At 39.8% G+C, this 16,079-nt stretch overlaps 1 protein-coding gene, 4 non-coding genes and 1 pseudogene across 11 annotated transcripts in view; 1 reads left to right on the top strand and 5 right to left on the bottom strand.

Moving 5' to 3' along the window:
• TEX14 (testis expressed 14, intercellular bridge forming factor) overlaps positions 1 to 16,079 on the bottom strand; it is a 121,118-nt gene that overhangs the window by 97,565 nt on the left and 7,474 nt on the right. For 4 of the 7 annotated variants that reach the window (XM_042966043.1, XM_042966045.1, XM_042966040.1 and 1 more), the window contains one exon: positions 7,867 to 7,909. The exons of 2 other annotated variants lie outside the window; for them this stretch is intronic. The gene's annotated coding sequence lies outside the window, so the exon portion shown is untranslated. Of the gene's footprint in view, positions 1 to 7,866; positions 7,910 to 16,079 lie in introns of those variants that run through there. One more of the 7 variants, XM_042966044.1, reaches the window with a different exon arrangement.
• LOC122233852 lies at positions 4,502 to 4,667 on the bottom strand. Its single transcript, XR_006211577.1, has one exon. It is a non-coding gene; the product is annotated as a U1 spliceosomal RNA (small nuclear RNA).
• On the top strand, positions 6,408 to 6,542 carry LOC122233913. Its single transcript, XR_006211631.1, has one exon. It is a non-coding gene; the product is annotated as a U4 spliceosomal RNA (small nuclear RNA).
• LOC122233506 lies at positions 9,256 to 9,756 on the bottom strand (annotated as a pseudogene).
• LOC122233875 lies at positions 12,809 to 12,974 on the bottom strand. Its single transcript, XR_006211600.1, has one exon. It is a non-coding gene; the product is annotated as a U1 spliceosomal RNA (small nuclear RNA).
• On the bottom strand, positions 13,593 to 13,755 carry LOC122233864. The gene has a single exon (XR_006211589.1). It is a non-coding gene; the product is annotated as a U1 spliceosomal RNA (small nuclear RNA).

The raw sequence follows: 16,079 nt of genomic DNA, 5'->3' as shown, positions 1-16,079 counted from the left end.
CTGGAGCCTGCTTCCGATTCTGTGTCTTCCTCTCTCTCTGCCCCTCCCCCGTTCATGCTCTGTCTCTCTCTGTCCCAAAAATAAATAAACGTTAAAAAAAATTTTTTTTATCAATATAAATATATATTTGAATAGGATTATACTTCATGTGCTGCTTTATGTTTTCCATCCTTTTGCTATATATACTGGGTCACAGATAACTGTATAATCAGTATTCTATTGCTTCTAGTTTATTGCCACTGTTCATATATATATGAACAGCATTGTAGATATATCTTTGTAAGTAATTAATGATGATTTTGGGGGTAATTTTAATTTTATTTGTTTACTTATTTAATTAAATAAATTTTTAAGTATACTGCATACCCAAAGTGGAGCTCAAAAACACGACCCTGAGATCAAGAGTCACATATGCTACCAACTGAGCCAGCCAGGCATACCTCTTGGGGTAATCTTTAATAGTTTTTTTCCCTGTTATTTTACAGTCATCTTAAGAAGTGCCTTAAATTATTGGGGGGTGGGTGTGGGGAGAAGAGGTGACATGTGATAAATATTTTCAAGTTCTTTAGAAACAACTTTTCTTTTATCTTTCAAAGTCTAGATCTCTAATTTCAGGGTTCATAGCTAATTATAAAACTAACTTCAAGTTTGTTAAGAATGAGAAGAAAGCCTAAATTATATAATGTTGCATGCCATAAAAGCAGCATACAAAATTGAATATATAATATGATTAAAACTATTTCTGGGACACCTGGGTGGCTCAGTCAGTTAAGCATCTGAGTCTTGATTTTGGCTCAGGTCATAATCTCACTGTTTGTGAGTTCAAGCCCCCTTGTTGGGCTTTGTGCTAACAGTGCAGAGTCTGCTTGGGATTCTCTCTCCTCTCTCTGTCTCTGTCTCTCTCAAAAAAAAAAAAAAAAAAGCTATTTCTAAAGCTATTTCTAAGTTTAAGAGACTTAAGGGAAATACACCAAAATGCAAACTAATATAATTATGTTAGTGTCATCAAAGAACTATGGACTAATATTTTTTCCCCTAAATATTCTGTAACATGACTGTAATATTACTTACAGCAAAAAAAAAAAAAAAATAACCCTAATTATATACATCTCATGCCAAAAAATGCTCATATTTTTTGACCCAGAAATTTCTTTTAATTTACCTGAAGGAAGTAATTCTAGAGAAAGACAATGTCCTATGTACAAAGGTATTCATCATAGATTTATTTACCATTGCAAAAACCAAAGTAGCCCAAAAACCTTTGACGTCAAAACAATAGGGGAAATATTAAAAAAACGTAATAGTAAATAATAATAATTAACAACATGAAAAAATTATATAAAAGGTTAGGAGGAAACAGAATATGAAATGGTATGTATACCATGACCACAATTTTGTAAAAATGTGTATCCTTAATGAAAATTACTGAAAGGAAATGCAAAAGACATAAATTTTATTAGTTGTGAAATACAGGTTACAGAATTTCAATAATATTGTTAGACTGTTTTTTCTTCATAATAAGGAGATTATGAATAATAAGGAAATACCAGGGGCGCCTGGGTGGCTCAGTCCATTAAGTATCAGGTCATGATTTTGGCTCAGGTCATGATCTTGTGGTTTGTGGGTTTGAGCCCGGCATTGGGCTCCGAGCTGTGTGGAGCCTGCTTAGGGTTCTCTCTCTCTCCCCCCACCTCTCTCTCTGTCTCTCCCATGCACTCTCACTCTCTCTCAAAATAAACAAATAAATTAACTTAAAAAAAATATGGGGACCACCAAATCCTAGTTGAATCACTACAGGAGTATTGCATAGTATTTAAAGAATTTTGAACACAGAGTGCCTGGGTGGCTCAGTCTGTTAAGCATCGGTCATGATCTCACAGTTCATGGGTTCGGGCCCCACGTCTGGCTCTGTGCAGACAGCTCAGAGCCTGGAGCCTGCTTCAGATTCTGTGTCTGACTCTCTCTTTCTCTGCCCCTCTCCCACTCATGCTCTCTCTCTCACTCTCAAAAATAAATAAACATTAAAAAATTTTTTTAAAAATAAAGAGTTTTGAATACTGGGTTTAACATCAAATAGTCTTAGGTTGAAATTGTGATTTAACCATATTTTAGGTATCAGTGCTTAAATATACCTTCTAGAAACAATGATAATTATCAGTAATAATTTGTATATACATAGAGAATAAAACAACCAACTACAATGACCAACTAAATCAAAGGCCCCAAATAAGCCAAGATGGAGAAACACAGCCCCTCCCTCAGTACAGTGAGTATTTGGAGAGTTCCTAGATCATGGCTTCCCTGCCAATTCAGATGTTCTGTTCCAATTGACAAGCCCCTCAGTCTGTGAGTCTCATCTCCATCTCTCAATCTCCATCCATTCCTTAGACTCATGGGACCAGAGAAGGAGTGATATGTAGAAATATAATGAGGGTGGCATGTATATTCAATTTTTAAAAGCTGAGTTTTGTTATGTAAGTTTATAAAGCAGGTGTAACTGTCAAGAAGTTGCCCACAGCACCAACAAACGGAATCTAATCCACTACCAGGAAAGCATGAGTAACACTCTACAGCCACTCTACCCTGGGTTGCAGGTAGCTGATCCCATTCGCACATCGGCCCTGGCTTCAGTCACGCTAGTTAGACATTTGCTAGATAACTGCATCTACAAAGTGTGACCCAGCCCACTTCAGATATATAAAGGTATCATTTCATTATTGAACTACCTTCCTAATTTCATTCCGGGAGATTTGATTTCACAGAAGGAAGGTAAAACTTCGACTGTTTCTATGGTATCCATGAATGCCAGGCTAGCTATAGCCCTGAGACCTCTAGGACTATTTGTGTCCCCCACAGATTTGACTTCACAAGTACTCAGAGACTTTTTGCTATTCCGAGGGCCACACCGTCTACTCTAGTATCTTCGGTAGTCACAAAGTATTCTTGAATTTCTATCAGTACTGCTAATGATTAAGCAAAATGAAAAACTGTTCTCAAGTCATTACTTAAATGTATGTAGTGCACACTTCTCACAGCTACCTAAGCTTTTTAAAAAATATTTATTTTTGAGAGAGAGAGACAGAGAGCGAGCACCTGTGCACGAGTGGGGGAGGGGCAGTGACAGAGAAGGAGACACAGAATCCCAAGCACGCTCCATGCTGCCAGCACAAAGCCCAATATGGGGCTCGAACCCACGAACCATAAGATCATGACCTGAGCTGAAGTCGGACATTCAACCCACCGAGCCACCCAGGCACCCCAAGCCACCTAAACTTTTAAGGTGCCAGCTACCAGCCTAAGCACTAGAGATACTAAAAGAAACAATGCAGGGGCGCCTGGGTGGCTCAGTCGGTTAAGCGTCCGACTTCGGCCCAGGTCACGATCTCACTGTTTGTGAGTTCGAGCCTCACATCCGGCTCTGCTGACAGCTCAGAGCCTGGAGCCTGCTTCGGATTCTGTGTCTCCCTCTCTCTCTGTCCCTCCCCTGCTCATGCACTCTCGCTCTCTCTCTCAAAAATAAATAAACATTTAAAAAAATAAAAATAAAAAAAAATAAAAGAAACAATGCAGAGATAGATTCTGCCTTCAATAATAAGATCACAACCTGTAAGGAAAATAGACCTGCCTGCCAGAACTATATGAAAAGTGGTGAGAACTAATGAAAGTAAGAATCGGCTTCAGTCAGGACCATGTTATGATTTTAAAGGGCCCTACACACTTTTGCCTTCATGGACCCTTCCTCCATTAAAAAAACCATACACATTAAAATTATGTGACTGTATTTATAAGAAGATAGATATATTATTATACATGACATTTCTTTTCTTTTTTTTGAAAGTAACCTCTACCCCCAACATGGGCTCGAACTCATAATGAACCTGAGAGCAAAAGTTGCATGCTCTACCGACTGAGCCAGCCAAGCATTCCCATATATGACATTTTCTTCCACCTAAAAATTCACCTTTTTTCTTTGATTTTAAAACTGTTTTAGGCACCCTGCCTACAGTACCTAAATGTTTAAACCAACCCTGAATTCAATAGTGGCTTCTGTGGATCCCAGGTAGCTCTTTTTCTTTTTAACATATATTTTTAAACTTCATTTATCTTGAGAGAGAGAGAGCACACGCGCATGCACGCGTCCTTGAGCAAGCAGGGGAGAGGCTCCACACTGGCTCACTCTCTAGAACTCTAGGCCCTCCCTGTACCCGCACCCCACAGCTTTCACAAAAGAAAGCTGAATGTGGGAACTTTTTAGGTAAGGGTAGCAGTGCTGTCCAATAGGATATAAAACAAGTTTAGCACGGTATAAAGAAACAAGCTTAGTAATTATAGAATTAACTTACCCAAACATAAGCAATTCACTACCACCAAAAAGCATTACCAACTGAATAGGCTAAAACAGAGCAATCTTAGTAGCAAGAATTTCAGGCCAATCTCCTCCAAAATGCCTTAGTAACGCACCAAAAAACAACTACAGTAACTGTTCTTGGGACACAACCACATAGGGGAAACCAGAACACAGTTCCCCACTACCAGAAGTCATGCAGCTTAGCTTCCCACATTTGGGGAAATCACAGGGACCAGCAGCACACCTAGAGTACAATGGATAAACCTCACCCTGAGCAGCTACCTTTGTAATCATGGTATTTCCCCTGTTAGGTAAGTATGAGATGGAAGTGATCACAGTGATACCCACTGCTGCGCACACCACTTTGAGGTTGGGGTCACTCCTGAAACGACTCTAATTGGCTTTTATCTATATAGCGACACTCAAAGCCTGATTTTCTTACTACGTACCTTAATTGGTAACGGCAAATAATCATGCACATCTCTCCAGAAAACAGTTCCAAAATGCCCTGAGTCTTGAGTCTACATACTCCACTTCCACCTATAATGTCATACACCCTGGGCGGGTTAAGCCTACACCTGAGTGAGTCCCCTTGAGGCTGCCTCTTCAGACCAGCTCCTCCTCTATTTGCCTCAACCTAACTGATGTCTATAGGCTATTTTCTTGACAAAAATCCATCCATCCCTCTCCCGAATTTTGGTGTAGCTGGTCTTCAGATCTCCCTGTGTGAAGTACCCTTCAGCAAACCAACACAAATGAGCCTTTAGCCGCAAGCCAGTTCAGCTTCAGGGTTTCTAGGGATACCAATGCTCCATACCATTTTCTCCTATTCCAGGAGGTGGAAGAGCAAGGAGTGGAGAATGTCGCGGCTACATGCTGGCAGGGTGTATTGCAGAGTAAGGGTTTTGGAATCCAAGATCTTGAATGCAATTCAGCGTACACACTGCACAATTCTAGATAAGCTTTTAGCCTCTGAATCTGTTCCTCAGTTTGTACAGAAGGGGGAAGAACTATTGAGCCAGCTCTCCCACCCAGCTCAGGCTCCAAGCTTTGTCTCCTACTCTTGCCCATGGTCAGTTAACACCTAGCCCTCTAAGGACGGACTGCTTTCCTTGAGAGCAGTTTAGCCTGTGCCTATATTGCTTCTTTACTTTCTCTCTGCCTGGCATTCAATTCCCTTACTCACTAGACTGTGGGTCTCTAGAGCAGGGTTTTTCTTGTTTGTTTTTTTTCAAATAGTCAAGACAGGGGCACCTGGGTGGCTCAGTCAGTTAAGCATCGATTAGGCGGACTCTGGATGTCGGCTCAGGTACTGATATCATGGTACCTGAGTTCAAGCCCTGAATTGGGCTGCATGTGTTCTCTCTCTCAAAAGAAACAAACTTTAAAAAATTAAAAAAACAAAACAGTGAAGACAATACAACATATAATTATAACATATAATTAATTCATACATTATTTTACCAACTAACTTCATTCTCTCTCATTAAAAATATACAGGAAGCATGACTTTAAATTTCTGCATCTCTGGAGCTCTCTGGAGAAGCTCAGATGAAAACTCAAAACTTCTACTGAAAAGAAAATGTACATATACATTCCAAAGGCTGAATGCTGAGACCTCCCTCTCAACTTCCATTTGATTTCCAGGACACTGGCAACCAACCTTTACCTTCTAGGATATTGGAAGTTTCCTCTGAAAAATGTGAACACCCTAAAACAAAGTCCCAAAGATGTCAGCCATGGGCTTTCTCTGCTACAAGGGCCTATGCAGATTACTCTACAGGGAAGCCCTTGCCTTGGCCCTAAGTGCTTCCAATTAACTCCCTACTTGTTAATATAATTTTAAATTTCTGGGGCACCTGGGTGGCTCAGCTGGTTAAGCACCCGCCTTCAGCCTAGGTCATGAGCTCACCACTCCCAAGTTCAAGCCCCGTGTCGGGCTCTGTGCTGACAGCTCAACAGAGCCTAGAGCCTGGAGCCTGCTTCGGACTCTGTGTCTCCCTCTCTCTCTGCCCCTCTCCCACTCACACTGTCTCTCTCTCAAAAATGAATAAACTTAAGCTTTGCACAGTGGCAGTATCGTAGCCAATGAGGTTTATCCGAGGCGCGATTATTGCTAATTGAAAACTTTTCCCAAAAATGAATAAACTTAAAAATTTTTTTTTAATTTTGGCATGACAGTCCATCTTATGGATGGCCCATAATTTATATAATCATTCCCCTAATGCTGGACACTTAGGTTGGTTCAATTTTTCACTACTGTAAATAATTCTGGGTAATGGGTAGAGATGGTATATTGAACACTTATAAATAATCAAGGAACACTGAACCACCAAGGATGACCAGACATCTGGTCAGACAAAAGCCTCTAACATGAAAGAAGCTAAACAAACCAACCACAAGAAGACAGTTTGGAGAAGGCAGATTATGCAAAGGGAAGAAAACTAAAAATGAAAATAAAAACTATCATTAGAGAGCTGGGACACCTGGGTGGCTCAGTCGGTTAAGCGTCCGACTTCTGCTCAGGTCATGATCTCGCAGCTTGTGATTTTGAACCCACATGGGGCTCTGTGCTGACAGCACGGAGTCTGGAGCCTTCTTCAGATTCTGTATCTCCCTCTCTCTCTGCCCCTCCACAGTTTGCACTCTGTCTCTCTCTCCCTCAAAATAAATAAGCATTAACAAAAATTTTTAAAAAATCCTCAGCTAAAACACCTTGCACCTGAAAAACAAGTACAAGAAAGTAGATGGATAGAAAAGAAAAACAAATAAAGATCTTAAATATATGATTGTAGAAATAAAAAATTGAATATACAGGTTGGGAAAAAACATGTAGGTGGAAAAAATGTTTTTTATTTTTTCTTTTTAGAGAGAGAGAGAGAGAGTTCAAGTGGGGGACAGGGGCAGAGGGAGAGAGAGAGAGAGAAAGAGAATCCCAAGCAGGCTCCATGCTCAGCACAGAGCCTGATACAAGCCTGACGCAAGCCCATCGCAAGGTTCGATCCCACGACCTTGGGATCATGACCTGAGCCAAAATCAAGAGTTGGATGCTCGGGGTAACTGTGTGGCTGGGTTGGTTGAGGTCTGACTCGGGTTTTGGCTTAGGTCAAGATCTCGTGGTTCATGGGATTGGCTCTATGCTGACAGCAGGGAGCCTGCTTGGGATTCTCTCTCTCTCTCTCTCTCTCTCTCTCTCTCTCTCTCTCAATCTCTCTCTCTCTCTGCGCCTCTCCCCTGGTCATGCTCTCCCTCTCTCTCAGAAATAAATAAATAAACAAACAAAAAAACCGATAGGGTGCCTGGGTGGCTCAGTCAGTTAAGCGTCTGACTTCAGCTCAGGTCATGATCTCACAGTTTGGGGGTTTGAGCCCCATGTTGGGCTCTGTGCTAACAGCTCAGAGTCTGGAGCCTGCTTCGGATTGTGTCTCCCTCTCTCTCTGCCCCTCCTCTGCTCATGCTCTGTCTCTCTCTCAAAAACAAATAAACATTTAAAAAAAAAAAAAAAAAGGGTAATATACCTGGTTATTTTAACAGCCTCAAGAGTCCAGAATTCAAACTGACCTAGAGAAAAACAAACCAGCCAGAAATAAATCTTAAACCTCCTTTTTCACAAGAGATAAAATCAGGAAAAACAACAAATAAAGTTAGCATTCCAGTGCCACAAATTAGGTGGTACAGGCTTACCTGCTTGATAAAAATACAGAATAGAAAAATAAGCAGAACAACAGAATACTACTTAGCAATAAAAAGGAATAAAATAATGATAAATTTATCAGTATGAATGAACTCAAAAACATTATGCTACATGAAAGAAGTCAGACACACTATACAGTATGTGATTCCATTTTATATGAAATTTCTAGATAAGGCAAATCTATAAAAGATAGATCCATTGTTGCCCATGGCTAGGGTTGGGGCATGGGAACCAGGGCAACTGCAAATGGGCACAGGAGAATTTGGGTGGGGAGGGTCATAAAAATGTGCTAAAACTGGATTGTGGTAATGGTTTGACAACTGTATAAAATACTAATCATTAAACCAAATAATGGGTGAATGTTATTTTATATCATACTTCAATAAAGTAGCTAAAGATGTCAAGAAAAAGTACAGCCATTATATTTAGAGATACATACTGAAATAATCATGCCTGAAACACCATGATGTATGGGTTTATTTCAAGATAGGTTTGGAGGTTTAAAGTGTAGAGGTATAGATGAAACAAGATTGGCCTTGAGTTGTTCATTGCTGAAGCTTAACTTAGTGTTGCTAAATAGGAGAATACTATTATTATTAATCTATTTTAGTTTACATTAGAAGTTTTTCACACACAAGTTTTTTTTACAATGTAAAGAAGGAGACCATCCTTTCCCATATGATTTTAAGTACCTTGAGATGTTGATACCCTGGCCTCCCCATCTGTGAATAAGAATGATGGAGAGGAGGAACAGGAGGTACAGCCTCCTGGATTCTACATTTAATAGGTGGAAAAAAAAAATTAAAGGTACAGATAAAACTTAGGGGTCATATTTTTCTCCTTTCTTTCCTCTTATATAACACATTCAATCCACAGCAAGTCTTTATCATTTTTCCTTTAAAAATATGTTCAGAATCTGACCCCTTCTCACCACCTCCAGTGCTACCACTTTGGTACAAGCCATTCTCATCTCCTGCCTAGAAGAGTGCAGTAACATTCTAAGTAATCTCCCTTCTTCCATCCTTTCACCACTCCCAGTCTATTAACAGAGTAGCCAAGTATCCTGCTAAAGCCTAAATTCAATCATGTCACTCTTCTGCACAAAACTAATCTGAGAAAACAGAAGAGAAGGAAACATTTCCTACCCCATTTTTTTGGACAAGAAGTAGGTTTTATTGGTGGGTATGAGTAAGGAGGGGCAGCACTGAAACCCTCATGAGTGCAGGGCCTGACATTTATCCAGGGGGACACAATTAGGGATATATCTGATCCCACAGCCACCAGAGATGAGCTGCCTTTCAGCCATAATGTCTTCAAATTCACCCACATAAACCTTGGTAAAGTACTACTTCTTGGAGATGTAGATGTTCTGTCAGCCAAGGAACTTGAACTCAACCCTGCACAGGACCTCTATCACATGATTCTTGTTCTGCAGTTTGGTGTGGATGGATATGCTAATTTGGCCAACGTGGACCAATGTGCCCTGCAGCTTTCTGAAGACACCCCTCAGCCTCAGTGCAGGACAACATCTTGTTGATGTGGATGATAGGAAGGAGTGGAGCCACACACAAATATGAAAGCCATCTTTGCCACAGCTTTTCACCATATACTCGTTGGCACAAATACCTGGACTTGTGAGGAGAGCTGCTCACATTCATCCAACACCATTTGGCCAGAGTGGGAACCCAACCACTTTTGCCTTTTTCTGCCCCATGTGACACCAAGGACCTTCAATGGCGCACCCAAGGGATGAAGCCAACTTATTTTATGAAGCAGCATTACTCTGATACCTAAACCAGATGAAGACCATGTAAGAAAAGTACCGAATATTATCCCTCATGGACATAGATACAAAATTACTTTAATTCCTTTAAAACTGCAAACCAAATCCAGCAATAAACAAAAAGAGTAATAGTACATCATGATCAAGTAGGGTTTATCCCAGGAATGCAAAGTTGGTTTAACATTAGAAAATCAAGCCATATAATTCATCATATCAACAGATTAAGAAGTAGTTGCAGAAAAAGTAGTTAACAAAATTCAATATTCATTTATGATTTCAAAAAACTTAGCAAAGTACCACTAGATTGATAAATGGTATCTATGAAAATCCTACAGCTAATACACTTTATGGTGAAAGTATTTTTCTTCCAGATAAGGAACAAAACAAGCATGATTACTTTAGCCACTTTTATTCCAGCTAGAGGTTAAGGCAAGGAAAATAAATTAAAAGCCTTAGTTTGGAAAGAAAGAAGGAAAACAGTTTCTATTCACATATGACATGACAGTTTATGTTGAAAATCCTAAAGCATTTACACCAAAAAAACCTACTAAAATTCATAATTGAATTTAGCAAAGTCACAGGATACAAGATTAATACACAAAAATCAACTGTATTTCTACATACCAGCAATGAACACTTAAAAAAATATTTTTAATGTTTATTTTTGAGAGAGAGACAGAGTGCAAGCAGGGGAGGGGCAGAGAGAGAGGGAGACACAGAATCTGAAGCAGACTCCAGGCTCTGAGCTGTTGGCACAGAGCCTGATGCGGGGCTCAAACTCACGAACTGTGAGATCATGACCTGAGCTAAAGTCGGATACTTAACTGACTGAGTCACCCAGGCACCCTCCAGCAATGAATACTTAAAAAATGAAGGTTTTAAGTTAAAGAAAGACAAATCCCACATGATTTCATTTATATGTAGAATCTATAAAAACGAAATGTTTGTTAGACTCATCAATAGAGAGAACAGATTGATGGTTGATTGTCGGGGTGGGGGGGTGTGTGTAATGGCTGAAGGGGATTAAGAAGTACAAACTTCCAGCTATATAATAAAGAAGTCATGGGGATATAATATACAGTATGGGGAATTTGGTCAATAGTATTGTATTAACTTTGTAAGGTGACAGATGGTAACTAGACTTACTACGGTAACTTTTTCACAATGTATACAAATGTCCAATCACTATGCTGTACACCTGAAACTAATATAATATTGTATGCCAATTATATCTCAATAAATAAAATAAAAAGGAAATGAAATTTCAAAATCAATACTATTTACAAGTGGTAAAAACTTCACATTTTCCTACCACTCACATTTCTTCCTGTAGACTGTACATAGTCTACAAAAATGTTATTTTTTTACAAAAATATTATTAATAAATTTCTTTTTATGATTGGAAGGGGAAAAATCATAACACTTTGTTTTAAAACCCCAAAGTCTTTCTAATATCCTTGTCTTTCTTAGTGAGGACCTAACAAATAATAAAGATACATGACTTAAAGCTACCAAGGGAACCGACTAAAGAAGTTAAGAGATTATTCCAGGAATATAAATGACAGGATAGAGGAAGGAATGTACTAGGGTGGGGAAGATCAGCCAAATCCTTCATATAAACACTAGCACAAACATTTATTGTAGTTGACTATAAAAAACAGCTAAACAAGTTTTAAAAGTAGTATTCTGGGAGTCCCCTAGCTCAGTAGGTAGAGCATGTGACTCTTGATCTTGGGATCCTGAGTTCAAACCCCATGTTGGACCTCTAGCTTACTTTAAAAATAAAAAAAAGTAATGCTCTGGGGAGAGAAATGGGGGCAGAGTGTGAAAGGGTGGATCAAGGGAGTGTTACTATTCAGATGGAGTCTTTCTGTATAATGCTTTTCACATGCATAACATTACTTTAGTAAAATTATTTGGGGGCAAAAATCAAGGTCTAGGAGAAAACATAAAACACTGTCACTAGCAGAGATTATACTGTAGTCCAGTTTCTCATTTTGGGGAGAATCTAAGGATACTGCTCATGAGACATACCTGAAAAGGAGTGAAAAACCCCTCTGAAATTATAACTACTCAGTTAAGAATATAAGTGGTAAATTATAAACTCCCAGTTTTCTTCAAAGTAATCTGTCCTTTTGCACTTTTTTAAAAGATTTTATTTTTAAGTAATCTTTACGCCCAGTGTGGGGCTCAAACTCACAACCCCAAGATCAAGAGTTGCATGTTCCACTGACTGAGACTGCCAGCCATCACATCACACTGTTAATCAACAAAGTGAAGACAGTCCTTTAAATTATTTACACCCTTTATCCCCTGTCCTAGGTGCATTTCTAGGTGCTCAAACTTTCCTAGAAACCTCTTCTTCCTATTCTTTTACTGTAAACACCTAGGGAACGATCAAGAGCAGAAACAGATGCAGGTAGCTTGAGGTGGTGCAAAGTGAGCCCTCTAGTGGTCGACAGAAGAGTACACTCCATTTGGCTAGACAACTTGGTACGAAAGTGAACACCCACGCAAGCAATAACGGCCGCACACATCAAGTTATACAAAATGATTACAGGGACGCCTGGATGGCTCAGTCCTAGAATCCTTTGTCCCCCTCTCTCTGCCCCTCCCCCGCTCACACTCTCTTTCAAAAATAAATATACATTAAAAAAAAACCTGTGAAAAATGACAACAAAGGGGCGTCTGGGGTGGCTCAGTCGGTTAAGCGACCCACCACGGCTCAGCTCACGATCTAGCGGTTCCGGGGTTCGAGCCGGCATCAGGCTCTGTGCTGACAGCTCAGAGCCTGGAGTCTGCTTTGGATTCTGTGTCTCCCTCTGTCTCTGCCCCTCCCCCACTCGCACTCGGTAGGTCTCTCTCTCTCTCAAAAATAAACATTTTTTTTAAAAAAGAATGATTACAAAAAATATTGATGGCTTAAAAGCCAAGCAGTAATAAGTCAATCATCAACTGTCTTTTCAAAATGCAAGATACAAGTGGAGAGCACAGACATAATCCCTCTCTACCACAAATCATGCAGTCCAGTTTCCCATAGTTGAGAAAAACCACAGAGGCCAGTGCACCTGGAGTGCAACGGGTAAGATGTGCCCAGAGAAAAATATCACCTTTGCAATCCTGGTATCTCTCCTCTACCAGGTAAGTATAAGCAAATGGCATTGTCGGTACCTCATCCTCATTCCAAGCACTAGACACGTGGTCATTCTCTTCACTCTTCATGCAAACTCTAGCTTGTCACTTAGGAAATGAAGACTTCTCCAAACTGTAAAAGCCAGACAGTAACATTTTGGGTACCATAATACTTGCAAAACGGACAAATGTATGTACAACATAAACCAGCAGACACTGCTCATTTACATATTCTAAGTCCCTCTGGGTGACACTGCTGTATGCTTGGTTTCGATGATGTGGTACGCTAAATAATTGCCTACAAAAAAATACCGCTCTCCTAATCTGAAAAACCTGTGAGAGTATTCTCTTACTTTGTGAGGCATGATGTTGACGTTGTGGCCAAAAGATCTGCAAAGGGTAGGACATCCCTAATCATCCACACATACGTAATGTAACCATAAGGCTATTGTATGAAGAAAGGATATAAAAATTGTAATAGAAAACACTTACACAAAATTATACAGAACAAGCCATACCCTTATAGGTAAATGAAACAGCTTACTACTACACCCTAAGAAAAGCTCTCCATCTTAATGTGGCCTGGAATGTGCAAGACATACTCTTTTTTTTTTTTCTTCTTTTTAAGGGAAGACCAGGGTAAAGCACAAATGCAATCCCCTACTATCACAAGTTATACAGCTGAGCTTTGCACATTTGGGGAAATCTTTGTGGTCAGCACATCCTGGATTCAATGGGTAAGCCTCACCGTGGGAAAGCCACCCTCCTGATCATGGTATGTCTCCTACCAGTAATGGTCTTCATGCCTTGCCCAGCACCTCACCCTCAGATTCAAGTCATTCTACAGGTAGGATCACTTTCCTCATGCATTCTATCCACCCCACTGCTTCTGAAATAAAGAGTTTCCAAACTATAGTTACTATGCAGAATTATTTTGTACATCTGAATATTGCCAAAATCTTGGAAAATATATGCCTAAATGTAACCATGACCAGCAGTCACTGCGCTCATCTACATATTCCACACCCCTTTTGTTGATCTCATTTAGCACATCCTATTTCTACTATATAGTTAGTGGTGCTGTTAAAATAAAATTTAGGTAAAGATGCTCTACAGATTTAAAGATAAACAACATAAATGAGTTCCTTCTTTTAAGGTTTTGGAGCTGATGACATCACTGATGTCTGGCACAGTTCAGTAAGCTGCTATCCACATGACTGAAATACCAAGACTAAAAAGATTAAATTTGGCAAAACTGCGTATGAAAATCCAGTCTTAGTGGGGTGCCTGGGTTGCTCAGTCAGTAAAGTGTCTGACTTCAGCTCAGGTCATGATACCAAAGTTCATGAGATCAAGCCCTGCTTCGGGCTCTCTCCTGTCAGCACAGAGCCCTCTTTGGATCCTGTCTCCCTCACTCTCCCCTCCCCTGCTTGCACGCACTCCTCTCTCTTTCTCTCTCAAAAATAAACATGAAAAAAAAAAAGAAAAGAAAATCCAGTCCTAAGATTGCTAAATAGGTTGTCCAAGGCTTCCAGCACAAGTACAAACTATGCTCTTTCAAATATGCAGCAAATGATCACCCTTACTTAAAAGAGCAGGTGTATAGGAGGGCAGCTGGCTGGCTCAGTAGGTCATGCTACTCTTGACCTCAGGGTGAGTTTGAGCCCCACGTTTGGGGTAGAGGTGACTTTTTAAAAGAAACTCTTAAAAAAAAAAGAGCAGTTGTATAAACACTAGTTGTAATTCTGAGCTGAGTTAATTAGAGAACAGCTCAGGTAGCACTGATGATGGTCTATAGGATTGGAAGCCTGACTGACCAGGATGTCTTCCCAAGCAAAAATAAGTTGTGCTTCCAAATATCCTTAACCCTCCACTCTTCCCTGAACGGGTATCTCTGAAACCCAGAACGATACTACTGGCGATTCCATCCTACAAGAAGCCACCCAGCCTTCATTGATTCATATTAGACTCTTCAAAAGGAGTAAATCCTGTCTCAGGCAATGGTTAATGATTCAAATATTTCATATCGACATATAAATAGTCTTAATCCTCTCCTGCCTTCTTCACTGTAAATTAAAATTGGAGTTTACAAGTTCCAACTGTTCTTCAATTGTTTCTCCAAGACCACACCAGAATCACCTTATTTCCCAAGTCTTTTTATTATACAAAACTCTTCTGGTGTTCTGTCCTCTGCCAAAACAAATTAGCCAGAGTTTCATATCGTTAAAACAGGAAGAAAAAATGCTGTTCAAAAATCTTATTAAAGATTAACAAGTAATAACTGAGAACATACAGGTGTCTGACATGGAGAGAGAAAAACATTCTGGGGCAGAGTAGGGAGGAGACTCTGTGATGTGAGCTGCAACTATTCCTCAAATCTGGCCTTTTGACAGTAACCAGTTTGATTTTTATAGATTTTCTCCCCCAAAGAACAACTATGTAATATATATCTATATATACACATAAACATATATATGTATACACAGTCTAATCTATAAACAAAATATCTACGTTTTGTTTTGTGAAATAAAAGTTAAGATACCTTGAAATCTGGCAGGAACCACTCATGTAAGGGAGAAAGATGATGTCTAAGAACTAAACTACTGTTACCACCAAACAACTCTTAAATTCAAAATGCCATTTTCAGATTTCTTAAACAAATAACACACAGCTCTTAAACCACCCATACCCTTCACGAGACTAATTCCAATATTTCACAAGAACTTATTGCTATCGGCCTAGTTATCAAAACATTCATCTGACACAGTGTGCCTTATGGCAAAAAAGGTAACTTTCTCTCACTTTCTTGTAGCTCAAGTAGGTTAAGGAAGACATTAGTGCTGGAGCACCTGGGTGGCTCAGACAATTAAGCATCCGACTTTGGCTTGGGTCATGATCTCACGGTTCGTGAGTTCAAGCCCCACATTGAGCTCTGTGCTGACAGCTCAGAGCCTGGAGCCTGCTCTGGATTCTGTGTCTTCCTCTCTCTCTGCTCCTTCCCTACTCATGCCCTGTATCTCTCTCTCTAAACAATAAACATTTAAAAAAAAAAAAAGAAGATAAAAAGACATTAGTGCTATAATCCTCACAGAAGCCCTATAGAACTCAGTATCCCCCGAGGA

The sequence above is a fragment of the Panthera tigris genome, chromosome E1, assembly GCF_018350195.1.
Source record: "Panthera tigris isolate Pti1 chromosome E1, P.tigris_Pti1_mat1.1, whole genome shotgun sequence".
NCBI classification, from domain to species: domain Eukaryota; kingdom Metazoa; phylum Chordata; class Mammalia; order Carnivora; family Felidae; genus Panthera; species Panthera tigris.
Note: the sequence above shows the minus strand (reverse complement) of the source record. Positions and strands in the feature narration are given on the sequence as shown.